Consider the following 24,269-nt stretch of genomic DNA (forward strand, 5'->3'; position numbering starts at 1 on the left):
GGGCTTCCACCATTGAAGCTCCAAAAGAGGATGCTCATTGCAAAGGATCATCACTTTCCTATGCTTGGGGAAAGGTAAGAGAGCATGATGCCTTCATCTTGTTTGACCCTGGCTCTACTCTTAACTTCATATCAATGGAGTTGGCCACCAAGTTGGGCATTCAAGCTTTTGAGATGGGAGATATAGTAGTGGCTGATGTAGCTTTCAAGGGACAACAAGCCTCCGTTACTCCCTTGATTGGGAAGTTGAGGCTTCATGTCCAAAGCTATGTCGACAAAGAAGACTTCTTCATCTCTCCTCTCCAACATGAGGATGTTATCCTAGGGGCACCATGGTTTGATCGCATGGCTGCCAACATGAAGTTCCCTGAAAGGAGAATCTACTTCACCTACAAGGGAAAGAACATGTATATAGATGCTAGTGAGCGTGGTCACACTATTCCGCTTGTAAATCCTCTTGCTTTTGATAAGTCAATGAAGAGCTCAGTTTCTACGTACATGTTTTTTGTCAAAGAGTCTCTAAAAGATACTAATGTTTCATCAAATGTAAATGGTAGGTATCAAGAAGAGTTAGACTTGTCTAATTTTCTAAAAGGATTCCAAGATGTGTTCATTGATGATATCCCTATGGACTTACCTCCAAAACAAGGGGATGATGACCATCACATTGAGCTCCTTCCTGGAAGCTCACCACCTAACAAGCCTCCTTATCGAGTCTCACAAGCTCAACAGGAGGAGATCATGAGGCAAGTACAAGAGCTAATAGACAAAGAGATGGTGAGGTCTAGTTCCTCTCCCTTTTGTTCTCCAGTCCTTTTAGTGCAAAAGAAAGATGGTAGATACTGTATGTGTGTGGACTATCCAGCACTAAACCATATCACTATCAAAAACAGATTTCCCGTACCTCAGGTAGAAGATCTGTTTGATAAACTACAAGACTCTACCTACTTCAGTAGGATTGACCTTAAGAGTGGCTATCATCAAATAAGGATAGTGGATGAAGATATCTTAAAGACCGCGTTTCGCACAATGTTTGGTCTTTATGAATATCTAGTCATGCCTTTTGGCTTGACTAATGCACCAGCTACGTTCAATCGTTTGATGGAGAAAATTTTTAGACCATATCGCAAATTCAGTGGAGTGTTCTTTGATGATATCATCATCTACTCCAAGTCTTTGGAGGAACATAAGCAACATCTCCAAGTGATTTTTCAAGCATTGAGGGAGAACACGCTTTTTTATCAACCAAAAGAAAAGCGAATTCTTCCTTCAAGAGATTCAATACCTAGGTCATATTAGCTCTAAAGATGGTATCCGAATGGATCCATCAAAGTTAGAGGTAATAAAAGCATGGCCTAACCCAAGAAATCTACATGAGCTAAGAAGCTTTGGTGGTATGTGCGCATACTATAGACGCTTCATAGCAAAATTCTCTCAAGTAGCAGGACCACTACGCTTCATAGCAAAATTATCTCAAGTAGCAGGACCACTACACGACTTAACTAAGAAGAACGTTAAGTTTGTATGGACTGCTAAGGAGCAAAACGCTTTTGAAAAGCTCAAAGAGAAGCTTACTTCCCAACCAGTCCTCGTGCTTCCGGATCTCTCAAAGCCATTTGAGGTCCAATGTGATGCTTGTGGTGATTGCCTTGGATTAGTTTTGATTCAAGAAGGGCATGCCATAGCATATGAGATCCGAAGGCTCAATATTGATGAACGAGTCTTGGGAATTTTTGAGAAAGAGCTTTTAGCTGTTCTACATGCCCTAGACACATGGAAGCACTACCTATTGGGCACTCCATTTATCCTACTAACCGACCACCAAAGTCTCAAGTATTTCATGACGCAAACCAAGCTTTCCGACAAACAAATGAGGTGGGAAAATTTTCTTTCGCAATTTAATATCCATATTGCTCACATAGCTGGTAAGCACAATCAAGTGGCCGATGCACTTTCACGACGACCCAAAGTTAAGGTGGTGTTTATAGCTACTCACAATGATCTATCCTCTATGATAGATGAATATGCTACTGACCCTCACTTTAGAGACATAATGTCAGCCCTTGCTTTGGGGAAGAAAGAGGAACCATTCACCTTGCAGGATGGTTATCTTCTCCATGGAAATAGGCTATGTGTTACCCATTCCCTTTGTGAGAAAGTTATGTATGAATCCCATGCTCCTCCATATGCGGGGCATAGAGGTATTCAACCTACTCTCCAAGGAGTAGAGATGTACTTCTATTGGCCTACCATGAAAGTGGACATACAAGAGTATGTTTTAAAATGTGTAGTATGCCAAAAGACCAAGTATGATAGAGGGAAGCAACCTGGATTACTCTAGCCATTGCCTATTCCAAATTCCAATTCACCTGGATTACTTTGGATTACCCAAGTCTATCCCTGGTAATATAGGAATATGGACAGTAGTTGACAGGTTTAACAAGCAAGCATATTTTATTCCTATCAAAAAGACTATTAAGGCACATCAAATGGCAACTCTCTTCATATCTCATATTTTCAAGCACCATGGATTACTCACATCCATCGTGTCAGATAGAGATCCTAGAATGACCAATAATTTTTGGAAAGGTCTCTTTGAGAATCTAGGAACAAGATTGAACTTCTCTTCGGCCTATCACCCACAAATGGATGGCCAAAGTGATATAGCCAATCTTACGATACTCGATTTACTCAAGACTTATGTTACTGAAGTAGATCAATGCTCACAATGGGAAAAGTACATACCTCTTGTAGAGTATGACTACAATAATACTGTACATACTTCTACGGGAAAAGAACCTTTGAGATCATTGAGGGAAGACCTAAAAGTCCCTTGCTACTTAAAGTACATGTGAAGATCTTCCGCCGATGAGTATAGCCGTGACCTACAAGAATCTTTTCAAAAGATTAAGGAGGCTATATCCATCTCTCAACAAAGGCAAAAATCTGTTGCTGATAAGCACAGAAGAGCCTTAATGTTCAAAGAAAATGATTGGGTCTTACTCAAGTTTACTAAGGCTCGATTAAGACAAACGACGGGAAAAAATCCTACGGGCCATCAAAAGTATTATGCTAAACTAGCAAAAAGATACTATGGTCCTTTCCAAATCTTGAAGCCCATCAATGAGACGGCTTATCAACTCAAGTTGCCCAACCATTGGCTCATACACAATGCCTTTCATGTAAGCCTACTTAAGCCCTACAAAGGAGAGCCACCAACTGAACCAATTATTGAAGACCCTCCTGAAGTTGAAGACCAAGAAGAGGTGCTACAACCCGAAGCTGTCCTTCGGCATGAAGAAATGTACTACGACATGGTAAGATTATCCGACGGTATCTTATTAAGTTCAAAAATTATCCTTTTGAAGATGCTAGATGGATGCAAGGAATACAGGTTAAGGATAGTATGAACCTTGTCAATGCTTACAATGCTACATTAGAGTAAGCAAATGTACAAATTTCTTTTAAATGACTCATGTTGTTATCTTATAAGACTAGTCCTGTTTTTAATTGTGCACAAATTTAACTAGTATGCATGCTTAGAATCATGTTTGTGATGACGACGTCTCTCAAACACCAAGTAGAATTTATCACTCTACTTTGGGAGAATGAAATGGACTAAAGAGCAGACATGCTTGCAGCAACTATGTCTCCCAAGCACCAAATGGATTATTCATCCATATTGGAAATATGTCGTAGGGTAAAAAGGGATCCTCTACCTGCTAAGTAAAATTGACTAATGACTAAGGCTTTATCTCTTCTACCTCAAAGTCGAGGACGACTATGATTTCAAGAGAGAGGTAATGTCATAAAATCTAATATCTAATATCTAACCAACCCAAATGATTTTCTCATATTAAATTGATCACTTAATGTGGGAGAATAAATGGGAACAAGTGTTAAGATATAGACATGTACTTATAGATCTATCTCAACACGGGGCCAATGGTAAAGGGGCCCAAATGAGAGATGGTCCATCAAAGAGCAAGGCTAACAAATGGAGCATAAGACCTTAGGGTTAGATTCATTGAAGACCTCCAATAATGTGTGTAAAATGCCTTTGACCTTAGGTAAGCTAGGACTGAGCTTGAGGCGCGGGAACCCAACCCAGCTCGAGGTGCTTGTGCTGCTTGTCATGCTTCATGACTAAGGTGCTTGAGGTGCTTGATGATTGACGTGCTTAATTATTGAGATGCTTGAGGTGCTTGACATGCTTGATATGCTAGGGTTGCACTTGAGGTGAGAACCCAACCCAAACTTAAAGTGCTTATAAGCCAAGCTTGTGGTGGGAACTGGGCCTATACATGAGGGGCTTAAGGTGTCAAAAAGTCAGAGATTCAATCCCTACAAGGAGGGGGCAAGAACTACATGAGGGGGGATGAGAGAGAACACCCACACACTCACACAAGGCATGCATGGTACAAAGAAAGCAAAAGGGACACTTGTCAAGTTCCTCCTCATGTTTCCCTCATGGTGTGCCTGAAGCCATTTGGTTGGCCACCCAAGGGGTCCAATAATAATTTAGGAGATTTAATTAAATGATTTAGTATTTATCTAGCCCTCTCTCTCAAAGGGGAAAGGGGGACACTTGTCTCAAGGCTACCCTTGCTGCTTGTAATGCCTCCTACTTGTGATTGGCTAGGCCCTAGAGGGGTCCAATGAGCTTCAAGCATGAGCTACAAGGGGGGGTCGACCCATGAAAGGTAGGGGGTTGCTTAGGGGGTATACTCATACACACACACACTCACAAACACTCTCATTGTGTGCTATGCAAAGTGCAAGAGATCCCTCTCCTTCTCCAAGCAAGTAAAGGTTAAGAGCCTACACCAACACTCTTGGATATGGAGTGCAAATCCAACCAAGAGCCATGCTTCAATGCTTAAGCTTGCCATCTCCTTCTTCTTCATTACTATGCTATTATGTATGCTAGCAACAAGAGTTATGATAAGTGAGGAACTAATTCTTTCGCCTACGAAATGTTTCTTCTTCCTCTTCCCTACCCTCATTTCCTGCTAGCTTTGTCCACCTTCGAAGGTGTTTGAGGTCTTGGGACTGAGGCTTGGGATAATTAAATCTTTCTTCAAGTTTATGTTATGTTTGTGATGCATGAAGATTTCCATCTTCATTGCATCACCTAGGTCACAAGGAACACAAAGATTGTATTGTAACAAGTCTCTCTTAATGGGAGAAATCATAATACAAATGCCTATTGGAGAGGGGACCGGCTCCACATAAATCCGGTCCTCAATTGTTGTCATGTTCTCTAAATTCTCTCTCTTGCAAAAGTATTGTTCATGCCAAGTTAACTAATTGCTATGATTATGTTGCTATCTTCAATTATGTTCACCCGCTATGCTCACAAAGTCATTTCTCAAAAGTACTATCATTAATTTCCGCTACTGTCAAATTAAATAGGCCAATTTCATTACAATAGACTTGGATGCCTTATTAAGATTGGTCATATAGTTTTTAGGCTAATAGGTTTATCACCTTGCATTAGCCTAGGGTCTTAATTGATTCCTTTTGTTTCATGCACAAAACTAAAATTTCAAGTGGCTTAATATTCATGATAGTTTATGTGTTTTTTTCTTTAGGTTGTTTAGTTTTTTACTATGATTGACCTATCTTCTTCTAAGGTTTCCTGCTTTTGAAACCTTAGAAATTGTACAAAGCATAATCAAATTAATCTAGCTATTAAGAAAACAATGTAGAATTATCCAACTATGTCAAATATTGGTAATTTTGGAACCATAATCATGATTTTACTATGGGTACGGATTTTCAGAACAGAATTTCGATAAAAACTGGCTACGGGCTCTGGAAGGTTACACTGTGAATTAAGTTAGTTAAATAAAATTGTAAGGTTTTAGTAATCATTCATTCAAAAGAATTTTATCCTAAATTTCGTAGATAATAATAGATATTTCCAAAAATTTTAATTAAAAGTCCAAAAAATACCAAAAATTTGATTTAAGGTATCCAAGGGGACTGTGTGGAGCAGTGATGAACTTGCCCAAGCTAGATTTAGCAGCAATGTTGGTAGGGGAGACTGGGGCCTAGCTTGAGGTACAAGAACCTACCAGAATCATCCTAGGAGCCCTAAAAACCTATAAAAATGTGCCCCCTCCAAGTCTTGGCCATTTCTCTCTCACCTAGAGAGCACTCTACTCAAAAAATCACTAGAGGAGAGTAAAAACTCTTGTTGATTAATCCATGGTAATTAGTTTAACCCTTTTTAACTAGCAAAATTATGCTAATTTACTTATATTTTCTTAATTAATCCAATTAATTAAGGAGATTAAACCTACTTACACTCTAAATTACTCTCCTAATTCCTAACTCTATTCTAATTATTAAGATTAAGCTTAAAGACATTAATCTAATTAATTAGTAAGCTATATTAGGATTAAAATTAATCATTTTAGTTATAAACTAATGGTAATTATACTGTTTGAGCTTAGAATTATATAGGATAATTATCAGAGCTGTATTAAACTGTCAAGATGTTAAGAAACTTATCTCTTAATTTTTTGATTAGTTTTTGTAATTAATTAAGCAAAATTTAGCTGTTTTTAATAAAAAATTTGATGGGAAATCTATTTAATTAGCTCAAAATTATTAAATTAATTATCTCAATTAGAAAATACTATTAAGAACACAAGATAAATTTCTCATTAATAGATAATTAATCTAAATATTCAATTAAGCTACAATTAACCGTTTTCAGTCATAACTTAAAGGGAGAAATTAGAAAAGCATGTTAGATAATTATGTGCTATTTATCAGAGTTAATTTACATGCTAAATAGGCCGTGATAATTAGTTTAGCCACATAAAGTTAATTTAGCCTATTATCTTAGGTAGAAAAACCCTTTTTTTGAGGGTAAATCAAAGGGGGAAATTAGAAAAACATGTTAGAAAATTATGTGCTATTTTTTAGAGTTATTCTACGTGTTAAAGAAGCCGTGATAATTAGCTTAGCCACAAAAAGTTAATTTAGCTAGTTATCTTAGGTATAAAACCTTGTTTTGAGGGTAAATTGAAGGGGGGAATTAGTTAAGCTACCTAGATAACTATATAATAGCTATCAAAAGGTAGTAATTACTATTAGGTATCTAAGATAAATAGGTCATTTCTAAATAATTAGTTTAGCTAATTATTTTAGCTAAATTGTCTAAAAATTTGAGAAGGGAAATTAGCAAATGAATTTATAATTAAGTTAACAAGATAATTACTAGGGTTAATACATCAAAATCCACATAGGGTAAATATCCCACAAACAGATAAGTAATCCATAAATTACTAAAGCCGCATTAGGATATTTTGAAGTAAAAATTAAATAAGGAATTTGGTAAAATAGCTCCGATAATTATGGGAGGATAATAACACTACTAAGAAGCTAAGGGAAAAATATCTCACCCAGATATTTATAAAAGATACCTATTTACTCCAAGAATTCATATTTTTGGGTAAAATAAATAAAAGAGATTATTCCTTTAATTCTCTCTCTAATTGATTAAGTATCCTTTTATAAAGGCTACCACTACGGCTCCGAAAAGGACCCGAGGAAATCCTTTGTCCGATGAAAAAGATACAACCCACAAAAGGACTAGAGCATCCCATGACCATGCAGTTGGGCCTAGTCATAGGCCTACGGAGGAGAGCCTGCAGGTGCTAGTGCAGCAGTAGATGGCTCACCAATCTCATGTGTATTTCCATTTATTCACTTAAGTCTTTAAATAGCTTAAAGTTCTTTTATAAATTAACATTGCATACGTAAGAAATAGGAAGGAATAACTAGTAAAAAATGGAAGGTAACTTCCAAGAAACCAACGAGCATTGTTTGTAAATAGGAAAAAAATGTTTGGGCTACGACTGGTTGACCTAGGAAAGAAATATTTGATCATCCTTAAGACAGCTTGTCTCAAGACACCTCTGATTCCTTGGAATATTTTACTCCAGGTGATGAGTAATGATGGCGAGTCAACCATGGATGAGTCGGTTTCCTTAGTGCACGTGGAGTCTTTACCCCGTGCTTCTCTGTGCTTGTGGATATTACTTAGGATATCGTTATCATCCTAGAGGAACCGCCCGGTTGTATGGGCAACCGGCTGGCGTATGGGCGCCCGGATTTTGGGTGATGAGTTTTCCACCCTGGTTTTAATAAATAAGGAATGGGTGTCATTTTTTCACCCCTATATAGGTGATCTTGAGACAAGCTAGTACTCGTTAGAGTTACTCCAGATTGACAATACCTTGTCTTAAGTCTAAAGATGTCTGTTTGCTAAAAGAATGTTTTCAATACTGTTTTCAAGGGCTGTTTTAATGGAATCCTGTTATGAAGGATAAAAGGAACCATTATTTTAATTGTGATAAGAATGTGGTAGTAATTAATAACAATGTATCATGTGTGAGTGCGGGGTGGTAAGTGGGGATTGACTAAGGTTGTCAATCATGGACGGGTGGACCTAATTAGTTAGGTAACTATCCACTCTTGCGCACTGAAAACATCTAGGAGTTTAGACACTATGAGTTCCGGCTCTTTCGTTTCAAGGTGGGGTTCTTCCACCACTTTGGATTTCTCTTTACGGGTGGACCTAATTAGTCAGGTATGTGAGGGTTTTAAAGGCACTTACCTGAGCATATTTGAGGAGTCCACCAACAGCTGTGCCCTCACATATGCTAGGGAGAAAAAATTATTGGCTAAGGAAACCTTAATCCAAATGATGGAAGTTATCGGGCCAAAATAATTTTAGAAATTCAAAAAGTTGTTTCGTTTCCACTGCGAGACAGGACTAGGTCTTCTTCTAGGGCTATAAACCCAAACCATTGTTAATGGTAAAGGTATATTCCCTGGATTCTTCTTGTTTAGAGACTTTAATTTTATTAGGCCTAGAGACCTGTCAAGGATCCCATCCCGCTGTTCGCTGTCAGCGGGTTTGGAGACCTCACAAGTGGTATCAGAGCTTGAGTTAATAAGGTTCTGACCTTAGGGGGAAAGGTTGACAAAATAGGCACAATAAGTTATTTTTGCAATTATAATTGTATTATATTTTGAAATGAGAATTTCCCTATCAATATAGAAAAATGTACGCCAAGCTTACCGGAAATTTATGATCTTCAATATCATGTTCGAGGCATCATGCAATTATTAGATGAGATGTTTTCTCCTTCTCCTACATGGGGAATCAGCTAGTCACACTTTGGTGGGATTTTTCTGATTGATGCGAGACAGATAGAGCGATTGGCACTAAACTTGAAGAGAATCAAGTGGGCAGAAACACTTTGAACCATCGAAGTTTTCTTTTTTAGCAGGACTGAAGATCAGGATCAGACTATTACTATAGATGGGATAGAGGTGTCTCAGAATGAGTGGGTATTTGATCAGCTAGCTAAAGTTATATACCTAGGTAGAATCAGAACCATGAGGGTATGCCCTAAGTTTAGAGGACCAAAAGATGTTATATTTTTTTATCCAATGTCAGACCCACCAGTAGTTAAGAAGATTTTGGTTTAGAGTGTTACCCTCTTCTTGTACATAGTATGAGTCCATCTTGTGCATAGTATGAGCAGTGATTGTATTAACTCTTGTATATACCATGGTTTTTTGTAATGACATGTTTTGAGTAATGCAATGGAATGATTATGATAAATTGTTGGATTTTTGTTTTCATTTAAGTTTGAAAGTATATACATAGATTAGAAATTTTCATGACAAAACAAATTACTCCTTAGCACTTAAAGATTCTCATTAATTAAAATCTTAGGGCAATGCAAAAATCTTTTACACTCCCACCCAGGAGAAGAAACTACTACTCAAACAGGTTCAACTCCCGACCTTCAAGGGAGAGGGACCTAACTTAGAACATAATGTCGAAGCCTGGCTTGATGCCATGGATGACTATTTCCAGGCGGCAAGAACCGTTTCAGAAAATCGGGCAATGCTGGGAATATTTCGACTCACAGGAGATGCTAAACTCTGGTGGAAACAACATTGTAGGGATAATCCTTCCATAAGTCTATCCTGGGAGAAAATGAAACGGGTTGTAAAAGAAAGATATCTTTGTCCGGCTCATCAAGCTATAAGAATGAATGAATTTTTTGCCCTCAGGCAATTAGGGCTTACTTTAGAAAAATACTACACAAAATACGTATCCTTACGGTGCTATGCACCACCGATGACAACCAAACTACAGATTGCTTGCTTTTTCTAGGGCCTTAATAAACCTTTAAGTACACGCTTAGAAGCTATGAGGCCCACATCAATTCAAGATGCCCTTTCTTAGAGCTAAACCGCTTGCGGCTGAAGGAAACCCCCCTGCAAGGAACTATCATAACTACAATAACTTTAGAGGAAGAGCAAGGGGAAATTTCAACCAAGGAAATCAACGAAGGATAGTAATAATTGCAGCTAATATAGAACGGACTTTTCCAAATATTAGATGTTATGGATGCAATTGCATGGGGCACTACAAGAGCAGATGCCCCGAGGAGAAAAATTCCAGAGCTACTTCTCGAACCGCTCCTCATTCTCCGACAAGCCAAGGAAATAATCAAAGAAGAGGAAGAAATAGAGGACGAGGTAGAGGAAGAGGTAGAGGAGCTAGAGTCTATGCTGCAATGGGAGAGCCAACCTTGATGAATGAAGAAGATGAAAGAGCTACTCTTTTTGCCGCCACTGATAACCCTGGAGCTCGGCAAAAGTATGCAGTCATCCAAACCATTGCAAACAAAGAAGGCGAAAAATTTGAACTACTTATAGATTGTGGTAGCACACACTCTTTTCTCTCCCCTAAATGCTTAAGGAATCTCATATTGGTTTAAACCAATAACCCACCAAGAAACTAGTGGTAGAACTAGAAAATGGGAAAGAGGTTCTATCTCAATTTACACCTGGGGAAGTAGAATTCGAACTGGGAGGAACCCTCACTTCATCTTATTTTTGGACCCTACCAGTAGGAATCTACGATGGTATTCTAGGAATGGATTGGTTAATAAAAACTCCAGCCTATATTCATGTGCTCAAGGGAACCTATCCTTCAAAAATCACTAAGGTGAAGAAACCTTAGTACAAGGATCCAATGGGAAATCTAAAGCTCATTTAGTTAATGCTAGTCGATTACTAAAAGGGTTACGCAAGGGGAAAAAGATCTTTGTAGGAAAACTCAATAAGGCTCATGATTCAAAGGACAACCCAACTCCAGACTGTGGCTTAAGGAATTTTTGGATATATTTTCGGAAGATCTCTCAAATTTACCTTCCCCAAGGGACATAAACCACAAAATAGAAACCTTTCCAAGTAGTGAGCCAATTTCAAAAAGACCCTACAAAATGTCACTCCCTAAAGCTATTGAATTGAAAGAACAGCTTCGTCAACTTATTGAACAAGGATTCATACAACCAAGCATTTCACCTTGGGGAGCACTTGTTCTATTCCAAAAGAAGAATGGATCTTTACGTCTCTGCATCGATTATAGGGAACTTAACCAGGTGTTTGTAAAGAATAAGTATCCTATTCCTCACATCGATGATTTACTTGGTAGATTACATGGGACAAAGGTATTCACAAAAATTGATCTCAGATCAGGTTACCATCAAATCCGGATTAAGGAAGCATTATGAGTTCATAGTGATGCCTCTCGGTCTTATGAATGCTCCGGCTACCTTTAATCGACTCATGCAAGATATATTCAGAGAATATTTGTATAATTATGTATTGGTATTTTTCGATGATATCCTGGTATACTCCAAAGATGAAAAAGAGCATGAAGGCCATGTACATAAAGTACTTCATCTTCTACGCCAACATCAATTGTATGCTAATATGAGAAAATGTGTGTTCTTTACTCCTAAAGTTAGCTATCTCGGATTTATTATAAACCTTGAATGAATCTTTGTAGACCCTGCAAAGATTAAGGACATAATAGATTGGCCACAATCCAAGACAGTCAGTGAGATTCAAGGATTCTTGGGCATTATAGGATGGTATAGAATCTTCGTCAAAGATTACGCAGTCATCACCGCACCCTTGACTCAGCTACTTAAAAAGACAGCCAAACTTACATGGGAAAAAGAGCAGGAGGATTGTTTCCTCAAACTAAAACAAAATCTCACATCAGCCCCTGTACTGAAACTCCCTGATTTCACTCAAGAGTTTGAAGTAGTAACCGATGTCAACGGCCTTGCTATAGGAGGATTCTTAAACCAAGAAGGCAGACCAGTCGCCTTCACTTCTCAAAAATTAAGAATCCACGAGCTGAATTATCCAACTCATGATCTGGAACTCCTAGCCATCATCCATGCTCTCAAGCTCTAGAGTCACTATCTTCTAGGAGGGAAGTTTCAATTAATCACCGACCATCTGGAATGGATTTTTTCTCAAGCAACACTCAACATGAGGCAACGTAGATGGATAGAACTCTTACAAGAGTGTGATTTTGAAATAAAGTATAAACCAAGAGAAGATAACGTGGTTGTTGATGCCCTTAGCCGCAAGGTTTTTCTTGGGGCCATTTCCACAATCGACAATCCAATTCTATACAAGGTTAAGGAAGCCTCCCTGGAAGATGAGGTTTATCAAAAATTCCTACAAGTTATACAATCAAAAGGACCTAAAGGGGAAAGAGAAGGACAAAATCAAGGATTATTCACCTGAAGATGGGCTTCTCTATTACAAGCATCGACTTTATATTCCTAAAAGCCCAACCTTGAAGGAGTTAATCCTATATGAAGGACACAACGCTCCAGTCGCCGGCCATCCTGGTTATGCAAAGACCCTTAATGCCATGAGGAAAAGCTATTTTTGGCCAGGTATGGAAGGAGATATACTTTGCTACATCAAACAATGCCTTTCCTGTCAAAGTATTAAGGCTGAACGGGTAATGATGCCATGGAAACTTCAACCTCTTAACATTCCTCAAATGAAGTGGGAACTCATTAGCATGGACTTTCTAACAGGCCTACCTACCATTCAAGAAGGTTACGAGTCCATTATGGTGGTAGTGGACATGTTGACCAAGGTGTCTCATTTGATGCCTGTGAAAATAAATTACACTGCATCAGACATAAGCCATCTATTTGTCAAAGAAATCTTTAGATGACATAGACTTCAAAAAAGAATAGTCAGTGATGACAGAGATGCAAAATTTACTTGATTAAGAACCCTATCTATGTAACCGAGCTGCCTTCTAGTGAGTTGTGGCATATCTAGCTTGGTCATATGAGTTAGAAGGGAATGAAGAAATTATAACATTTTGGCTATATCCCTATACTATTTTGATTTTAGGTTGTGTGATCATTGCATATAGGTAAAACAAGCAACTAAGTGTTGGAATTTTTTTTTGTTAAACTTGGAACTAACCTTATTTTCTAAAAGAGACATTATAATTTCTTCAAAAGTAATGCACTCATGAAAGGCTCGGTGCATGAAGAAATATAATCTTTTTTTCTCTCTACAAAGTATGGGTGTAAGGTTTTTAGTGATCTAATTAAGTTAGTATCTAATTCTCTCAAGAGAAAGTTGACTTTGAAGGGTAATTTTATCATAATAAATAATCAAAGGAGTTTTTTTTTGAAAGAGGATTCCCATTCTAAGTAAGGTTATCCCCCCTCTTGTCATTTGAAAAACCCCAAATCTTTAAGCCTCTCCAAGCTACGTGATTAATCCTCTCCACGGTAGCTGAGGTATGTCTAAATCCCATCTTAAAGAAGAAATTGTTAATCACTCATACTCCATTGCATGAGTTTACATTACCATTCATTGAAGGGTTCTAATCTTGCATAATCAATCAAAAGAAGTTTTATGATTATTTTTATTAAGATTCCAAGTGGGTGCACTCTAAAATTTTGTTTTTTTAACTCATGGTTCACACTAAAGCAAAGATCATTGTAGAGAGCATATGCAATGTTCATTTCAAGTTTGATTTGCAATTACAAAGGGGGAGCAAGGAGATAGCTTCATGGATGTCATGACCATGTTTCTTGAAGATAAAACTCACATTTCTTCCATGGAAATGCCCCATAGATGGAAAATGATGCAAAGAAAACAAATGGGATTTGTCCAAGATAGGGCTAACTTGAATCTTACATCAAGACAAAACTCCCAAGAGACTTGTTGTTTTCTTAAGGTCTTCTTTGAGTAGACATTAAAAGGAAATAGTAACTAAGGGGCTATAACCCAATGAACCTAATCTACATCTCAACTAGGATTAAAACTTTATGTTGAGAAGATTTGATGTGGATAGCTCTAGCATAACATAGAAGTTTTCAGTGTAAAATTTAACTTAAATGTTTGGAAGACCAACGCAAGTGTTTACATGTGGGAGGCAATGGGGGATGATATATTTTTTCTAGGATTGATAATCATTCGTCTAGTCAGTGAATGCCCTGGATTGGGAATGAACGGGAGTGAGTCCCGACTGGGTGGAGGACCCGCAGATGCATCTAGAAATCGGCCTAGTTTGATGAAAAAGGAATAAGAAAAATGGATATTTGAAGGGATTAGATAAGGTAGGAAGATGTGATTTAAAAAAAATCCTTGTAATTGTTTGGTAAAAAGGAACCTTGGAAAGGCTAGGAATCTAAATGGGTATCCCGTAATTTGTCCTCATAAGCCGGGACATTCTCTCTACTTTGTGGATTATTTATCTAAAAGGAACTTAAGGTAGATTAATTTTATAAGTCTTTTCCAAACAAGGTAAAGAAAATAAGATTTGAAAATTGTGTAAAGGCGCCACCTCTATACGTGGCGGAGGAGACAGTATACCCGAGCCTGATGAGACAAGGATAGGGATATTCTTGGAGAAGTATATGTGATTGCTTGAAAGATAGCTAGATAACTTTAATAATACTGAAGAAAAAACAAATTAAAATATTTTAAAATGAAAAAAGGTGGGAACCACCTAATAAATGCACACTTGCAAGGGTATGCAATAGTTTACATGTTTCTTTCAATTGCTTGATTTGTATTCTCTTGTTGACTTTATTGGAATCTTGTTTTCCTAGTATCATAGTGCTACTTTGGGAATGTGCATGTACCAAATGGTTTGGTGGGAGGGTCGATTTTGGAGGGTTAACTTATTGGTTGGAAAGTTGAACCCAATTTTATGATGTACATTAAGTTAATTCAGGAATGGGGAAAGTAATTTTGATGTAAGGAGTGGGATCAAACTTGTAAATCAGGGATTTGTGTAGTTAGTAATAGCACTCATCTCAAAGAAATGCACCAACGGTTGTGCTCAATCATAGCTGGGAAAAAAGCATCAATGACCTTGAACCAAGGGTTAATTAGAGAACTCACGCTAGTTTAACTTAGAAGGTTGAGTTTAAATTTAGTTTGATGACTTTGATTGGAGAGTTTGAATTGATAAGAAAAGATGTTTTGAGGCTAAGGTGTTAGTAAAAACTAACACATGCGGCACCGATTATGCAACAACCAGGAGATTTTCTATGGATGTGCACAATATTTACTATCCACATTGTATAAGGTCTTGGGCTCATTGGGAGTTCCAAATTGTATATGCTATCTAGAGGCCTCAAACTTAATCCCGTAGTAGAAAGGATCGTGGTGCATGCCTTTATAAGAAAGCCTTTATGCAAGGAGGCTTCATTCTTGAGGATCCATTCTTGAGAGCTCTCTCTTGAGTGTTCACTTTATGATGGCCTAGCCTTGAGCTTAATGCCCATGCTTAGAAGGTTAGTGCTAATCCATTGTAATTAGAGAAGCATTTCTTAATCTAGTCTCTACTTTTTTCATTAGTCTTAATTCTTCTATAGTCTATTATGTCATGAAGTAGTTTCACCTTCTCATTATTCTAGATTTGAGTGGGTGTGATGACTCCTTGCTTATTGACCACTCCTATCCTTCTATGAGCACTCGATTTGCAATATTTAACATCTCTAAATAGGTTAATTAATTTGGTTCTCAATCTTGTGATTAGTGTATGTTTCATATTGTTTGCTTGTGTATGGATGGGTTTAATGAAACTCTAGCATCATTCACCTTGTATAGATTTTGATGAAGTACCTTGATTGGCATGTGGTGATTAGAGAGGCCAACACCAATGCAATTAGTGTGTGCTTGTTATGAGTGTGCTTTGAGATTCTAGTCTATGACAAATCGGACTTTGGTGGGCTTAATGTGTGTATGTTAGCAACAAGCTAACTCAAATAACATTTTCCAGAGCTTTTATTGTAAAAACACTTATTATTTTGATGAATTCAGATTGTTGTAACTCCTACTTTCTAGATAAAACAGTGTAATTGATGAGCTGAGGCTACAAGCTTCCAAATTGTATCAACCTATCTTTAGTTAGAGCTCTCAGATTATTAGTTTTGACCACAACAACCTTGGCTAAGATATAAAAGCCAATTTTTGTAAGTATTTTATAAATTTTTGGATAATGAAACACATCGTGAGCTAACGATGCTCACTTCTCTCCTTCTCGCACTTCCTAAACCCTTCCCAATTGTCACATTGCAGTGTCGTTTGTTGCGTTGAAACCGCAGGTAAGAGCTTTACGCATTGATGTAAGCATTTCATGGTTATCTGTAGCTTCTGACGTCGTCGACCCGCGGCCTAATTTCATCATAAGTAGGAATTTAAGCTTAAAAATCACAAAATAAGTATAGGTGGGGTATTGGGGCATCATTGCTAAGCATTTAGATGCATTCTGGGTCAAAAATGACTAGGTCAAAAACTCAGTGCTGTTAATAATCGTGATTTTTGCACTTTGACCTAAAGTGAGATTTGAGACCATAATCATGTCTGCTTAGGTCTTATAAACATGTCCGAGAAGTTTTGTAATTTTTGGATGTCATTTGATGCTGTAAAGATTATGATTTGTTTACTAATTAGCGACCAACACTTGGTGATTTTTTCCATTTGAGTGTAGCTTGAGTTGTTTTCCAAGAGATTGACAACCTCTTGTAGCCTCTATGAACTAGTGGAGTCAGCTTTGTCCCATGGATTGACAATTATATTCTTGGTTCTCGATATGTTTGCAATAAGATAGGAGTGAGGTTAGATACCCGTCCCACATTTGGCACCACTGCAGGGGATCGAAGAGACCTAAACTAGGGAAAAACACGAGCGTCTTGTGTAGTTGTCGTTTAACTTCCTCTAGGATCACCTCGAGTCAAAACCTTTCTTTTTAAGATCGCATAGCTTAAGATTGTCGTCTTTCACCGTGTAGAGGTAGCTTGGACGTAAGTGTACTTGCTAAGTACCTTTTAGGATTGAAGGGTTGTAGGATTAGATTAGGATTTTGAGAATGATTGATGGACGAGACAAGTCTTAAGATCAAGGCTCAGAAAACCATTAAAAAACAAGTAAACAAGTGTTTGTAGACACTTTCCACAACCCCATTGAGTAGAATCCAGGAGTAGGGTAAGGATCTCAGAACATTGCTCTAATCCAAAAGAATCAATTGTGAATTGTTTATGTGAAGTTGCAAAATTTCAGGTCTACGGCTAGAAACAGCACCCAAAGAACTGTCAACCAGTGAATCCGGCTGGAAATTATTCTTTAGAAGTTGTATGAACCAGGGTAAGCTTAAGGATGCATTTGAGGTAAAATTTCAAGATTTTTCCAAATCTTAAACTATTTACTTTTTCTTGACATTTTAGGCCAAATTAAGTTTTGACTTAGACTCAAGCTTAAAATAAATCATAAAAACACTGCCCACAAAAAAAGTTGAAAAAAGTGCTCATTGTAGGCCAAAAGTAAATAAATGTGATTATTTACTTTCAGCTCAAAAGTGACCAAGGTTGATACCAGAGACTCCATGCATGTGTACAAACATCTTTTGTAAAGGCCCATGAAATTTGGATCACCAAGTTGACCAAGACCTTGGTAAAAACTGAAAATATACTGATTATCAAGAACTTCAGTGTGAATTGGGAGAATCTTGTTCAAACTTAATGAAACTTATCTAGAGATCTTAACAAGTTGAATACTTGGCAAAAAAAGCCAAAAAGTGCAAAAATTTGAGAAAAGAAAATAATCGCGATTATTTACTTTTGATACACAGAGACATAATTTTGAACTTTTGAGCATAATGTTAAAACAACATAACACAAGACCACCGGTCAATTTTGGGTTCAATTGGATCCAAATTAGTACATGTTTACTCAGTTTCCAAGTTACAGATTAGTCCTTTGGCTTTTTGCAAAATTAGAATCTGAAAGTCTATTGAAGTGATACACATAGACCAATCACAATAGTTAGCAAAAATTGTACAGTCTTTGTGAAAGAATATCTAACTTGATTAAAATTGATACAGGAATCAGATTACAAACAAGGAATTGAAAGCATGACATAAGTTGCAATCAAGTCAAGTGGAAGAAACTGATAAAAACTCAATCCGACAGTAAGGACTCTATCCAGGGCTTCACAAGTCTACATGAACCTTAGATCTGGTCATATACTAGCAAACCAAGGCATATTCGGGGGGACCGCTAGTAGAGTATCCATTGAAGAGAATGTGAATCAAGGAGATCACTTGGACACTATCTTTGAAGATGTCTCAGACACTTTTTTAGAATCAACATCTGAAATTTCTTTCTGTTTGACTCATTCAGGAACTGGAACAACAGTGCGGTATAAGCACATACTCACATTTTATAAGACTAATGTCCATGGAGCTTAGGCTCCTGGATCCTAATGAAGAGTATGTCATTCGCATTGATGACCATGACATAGTGTTTGAAGAGGAAATCAAGGAGAAAAAATAAGAAAAATGTATATGGATAAAAACGAAACTCGGTATTTGCAAGTTGAAAACCCTGATGTGATAGACAAATGGGGGTTAGAAGTAAATACCATAATTCTAGATATGGCAACAAAGGAAGGACCACAAACTTTAGAATTCAAGGGATACAATCAAGTTGATTTGAAGCCTTTTAAATGGCTTAGCACGAATAATCCTAGGATCGTAGTTTATTGTTAAGAGGATAGAAACGTCAAAGATTTTTTATGGACTTCTCATGCCAAATCAGGACAGTTAACATCCATGAAGATCGTCTACATCTTCAAAATAAAAGACAAGGGTTCAACAGATCTACCAACCTACCTATTTATTAGGGATTGTTATAAAAATAACTTTGTTATGATGAGTCCTGAGGAGGTAGAACAAACCAAATACCAAGGGTACTCCATAAGAGATTGGATTTGGGTCAAGGACCAGAGACTATTTCAAGAGAGGAACTTTGCGAGAGATCTTTTGGGAGCAATGTTAAAAAACCCAAACCTACCTCATTATGAAGAAGACCGGGTGACAGATCCCCTGGTATCAAAATTGTCCAAAATATCCCTTCCTGGTAGAAGTTGCTATGAAAATCGTAATTTTCTCCTCGACTCCTGCTTTTGGCCACTTTTTCAAGTTCTGGTCAATTTTCAAGAGTTTTACCCTTATTCAAGAGTACTTATGTCAATTGTTGGGGGTCGTCATAGCATCACCTAATCACAACCCAACAACATTATCAATCTGTGGATTGGCAACCCAGCTAGAGCTTGGAGGCATGAGCATCATTGGATGTATTGAATGAGAGTATTCAAGAGAATGCTTGTCCAATGCAATAGAGATTAACCATGAATCACTAACTCTAATCACACCATAGTCATTAATCAAGCATCACCTACACACATTAAGCCCACCAAAGGCCAACTTGCCATAGACTTGAATCTCAGAGCACGCTCTTGACAAGCACACACTAATTACATTGGTGTTGCCTCTCCAATCACCACATGACAATCAAGGTACTTAATCAAAAGCTACACACACAAGGGTGAATGGTGCTTGAGTCTCATTAAACCCATCCACACATGAGCAAACAATACGGCACATACTATAATCACAAGATTAAGAACCTACTTAATCAACCTATGATTAGAGATGTTAAATATCACAAATTGAGTACTCATAGAATGATAGGAGTGGTTAATAAGCAAGAAGCCATCACCAGATACTCAAATCTAGAATAATGAGAAGGTGAAACTACTTCATGACATAATGGAATATAGAAGAATTAAGAGTAATGAATGTTAGCAGCAACAAGCTAACCCATGTAACATTTTTCGGGAGATTTTATTATAAAAACACTTATTCTTTTCATAAATCAAGAATATTGTAACTCCTATTTTCCAAGTGGATGTTGTAATCGATGAGCTGGGGCTATAAGCTTCCAAATTGTGTCAATCTACATTAGTTAGAGCTTTCAGATCACTAGTTTTTTACCAAAGAAACCTTGGCTAACGTATAAAAGCCAATTTTTGTTAGTTATTTTCAAGTTTTGTGGATAATAGAAACACAGTGTGAGCTAATGGCGCTCATTTCTCTCCTTCTTGTGCTTCCTACTCCCGTGTCGGTTGTCACATTACAATGCCATCTGTTGTGTTGTTGCAACCGCAGGTGAGAGCTCTACGCATTAATGTAAACATATCATGGTAATCCATAGCTTTTGGTGTCGCCAACCCGCAGCCTAATTTCATTGTAAATAGGAGTTTAAGCTAATAAATCACAAATTAAGCATAGGTGGAGTATTGGGGCATCATTGCTAAGCATTTAGATGCATTCAGGGTAAAAAAGGACTAGGTCAAAAACTTACTACTGTTAATAATTGCGATTTTTGCACTTTATCAAAAGTGATATTTGAGACCATAAGCATGTATGCTTAAGTCTTATACTTGTCCTAGAAGTTTCATAGCATTCGGATGTCATTTGATGTTGTAACGGTCATGTTTTGTTTGCCGATTAGCGATTAGCTTTTGATCACTTAGGTCATTTGAGTGTACCTTGTGTTAGATGCAAGTTTTCTATTGTTTTCTAAGACATGGACACCCTCTTGTAGCCTGTATGCACTAGTCGAGTCAGCTTTGTCCCATGGATTGACAATTATGTTTGTGGATCTCACTATGTCTGCAATAAGATAAGAGTGAGGTTAGAAACCCATCCCACATTTGGCGCCATTGTCGGGGACAAGACTTAAACTAGAAAAAACAAGAGCGTCTTGTGTAGTTATCCTTTACCTTCCTCTAGGATCACCTAGAGTAAAAATTTCTCTTTAAAACCGCATAGCTTAAAAGTGTCGTCTTTTGTTGTGAAGAGGTATCTTGGAAGTAGATTGTGCTTGCTAAGTACCTTGTAGAATTGTAGGATTAGATTAGGATTTTGAGAATGATTGATGGACAAGACAAGTCTTATGATCAAGTCTCAGAAAACCATAGAAAACAAGTGTTTGTGGACACCTTCCACAACCCAATTGCAGAAAACCTAGGAGTACGGTAAGTAAAATCTGAGGTGGATCTCAAATCATTGCTCACTCCAAAAGAATCAAGTGTGAGTCGTTTATGTGAAATTGAAGAATTCAGGTCTACGACTTGAAACAACACCAAAGGATTTTCAACCACTAAACCAGGTGGAGATTATGTCATAAAAGCTGTATGAACCAATGGGTAAGCTTAAAGATGCATTTGAGGTAGCACACAAATAAAATTCTTAGCTCAGTATTGACTAAAGTGGATGGACTAATTGGGAAATGAATGAATCTACATGCTACTCTATGGGTTTATAGAGTTTCATTCAAGACAACTTTAAATGCTACAGCCTATAAGCTTGTTTATGGTCTTGATGCCATAGTACCAATAGAATTTCTATTGCCAAAACTAAGGGTAGCAAAAAATCATGAGTGGATCGAACATGAATTGTCAAAGAGGATTGAAAATTTAGAAAAGTTTGATGATCAAAGTCTAAGAGTTGTAGCTCACATCTATGACAAAAACGAAACAAAAACAATTTTTTGATTCACATCTAGTCACAAAAATCTTATAAAAAGGGAACCTAGTTTTAGTCTACTCCCTTAAGCAACACATTCCCAAGTTCAAGAAAAACGAAAATGGACCATTTATCATTGAAGACGTATCTCCAAGTGGAGAAGTTCAGTTGTCCACTCTAGATGGTGAACCAATGACTAAATGGGGATGCCACTTAAAGAAGTACCATTCGCCACTAACCAATGAATTGCTAGAGAAAATGCATGCAACAAAACAAATAAAGATTAAATGATAGCAGGTTATTGATGAAGCTCAAGAGGAAGCTCGATTTTGAGTTCTCAAGAGGAAAGCTGCTTTCAGAAATCAACAAACACCTTTTCCCATGAACACTTTGAAACTAGATGATAGACTATGGGAATTACAGAATGATGCAGTATCAACGGATGATGAATGGATGGATGGAATGGACCTTCGCATCAGAGTACAAATGAACAATCATAGCACAAATGCAGTGGTAGATACCAGAGCTCGAATGAATGCAGTCAGTTATTCCACTTATAAGAAAGCTACAAATCAGTCTTTAGCATCGGGAATATCTGTTATCAAAGGATGCAACAAAAACCCAACATCGGTATTGGGAGTAGTCAACTTAAATGTGATAGTATAACATCTTTCAAAAGGGAAACTAGCACTCGATGGGTTTGGAAACCAAAGGATCATTTATCTTCTCCACCAACTGTAAACCCCATGAATCAGTGGAATGTTAAATCTCAAAAAGCTTAACCACAACAGTTCACCAACGAAAAACCAAAATACCAATGGAGAGTTAAAGCTCAGCAACCATCATCCTTGATACCTACATCGCATGAAATCAGTGTGTCAAATCATCCAGATGGTACAATCAGACAAAGAGCACATAAATTACAAATCTTCTATTTAGAAAATAGCAATAGGAAACCTTGACCATGGAAACCCTTGAGTTAACTACTCAAGACCCAACTCTTGCACCGCATACTGGTTTGAATTGCATTGACCTTCAAAGCATGATAGAGCCAACCAAGGCTATACATAGACACGATTGTTCAACCCATGCACATAGTCATCCCGGAGTACTCCATCTAGGAGGGGTAGAAGGGAACTTCAGTAATTAAGGACAATGTTTGAAGAGGGAGGAAAAAATTGGATGTTACCGTGTGGTTTTGTTTTTGCAAAAATACCTAATAATTCTCTTAAAAATCATCAACATGGGAATTTGAACTAATCACATCTCCTTGATGAGTGTAAATAGTGTATACTATGAGAAAATACATCAAAAAATAGCCTTTTTACTTATTTTCACTAATTTTTCTTGATATTGGAACTTAAAAATGAAAAACTCCACCAGTAAGCATTAAAATTATGTTCTCCAATGGATTTTCTTAATTATTGATTTTTTAACTTGCTTTTGTAGTGCATTTTATTATTTTCTTTGATTTTTTAATAAACATGTCAAAAATCAATAATAAATAGCAAATGAGCTGAGATGGAGAAAATGATGGATAGGCACAAATCAAAATGACGAACGAAAGCGAAAAGCCTAAATTAGGCCGCCAAGGCCTGTTTCTGCAAATTCTAGCAGAATGAGCTAACGGATTCCGATTGAGATTTTTTTTGAGTCGAATATAGATTTCATGGCCTAGTAGAACTAACAAGGGAATTTGGGGAAAAATAGTTTGGGAAGTCTGATTATAGATATCCAAGGTAGCCCAAAATCACCTCATTTCCACCAGTCACTCTTGGAGAAGAGAGCTTTCTACCTTCTTTGCGCGCGATTTTTGAAGTCCAGAGTCGCCCATTTTCAGTGTTGTCTCACATAAGACATGAGGGTAAGTTCTAAACTTATCAAAGAACGTTTCTATATGGTCAGGTAGCAAGTCTAGGACTAGGAAAAAACCCTAGAATCCCAGCTGTGTACTGCCTACGACACAAAACCGACCATAGCGGCCTGTCAGCCCAACCGAATTGGACGAGACTTGAAATGTAGCATGTCCCTAGATAGTAGAACACTTCCATATCATTAGATGACCATTTGGCGAGGAATCTCAAAGCTCGAGCGAGATTCTCCGAGCAATCCATAAAACGAGCGAGATAGGGCAAGGCACATATACAAAACAAAAACCAAACATGATTTCTTAGGTGACTTCAAGCACAAAAACAAAAAAATTAATTGAAGATTGCACCTATTTTTTATGGTAAATCAACCAGAAATTTTTGACCGACAAAACCCTTTGAACAAGGTTTGGGTAGAGTGTTTTCTTTGATGGGCTAGAACACTTGGAACCATTATCATGGCATGTTGATATTCATCTCCAATTTCAGCCCCCTAATCAAAGGATTAAACCACAAGCTTTACACTAAAAAGGTAAGGTTGTTGCCACTAAACTAATCTCATGAATAAGGAGAGTTTGGGAGCTCTTCACTTCTTCTTCTTCTTCTCCTCTCTCTCACTCTACATCAAGTTAT

This window comes from Adiantum capillus-veneris, chromosome 2 (genome assembly GCF_014529385.1).
Source record: "Adiantum capillus-veneris isolate H3 chromosome 2, ASM1452938v2, whole genome shotgun sequence".
Lineage (NCBI taxonomy): Eukaryota > Viridiplantae > Streptophyta > Polypodiopsida > Polypodiales > Pteridaceae > Adiantum > Adiantum capillus-veneris.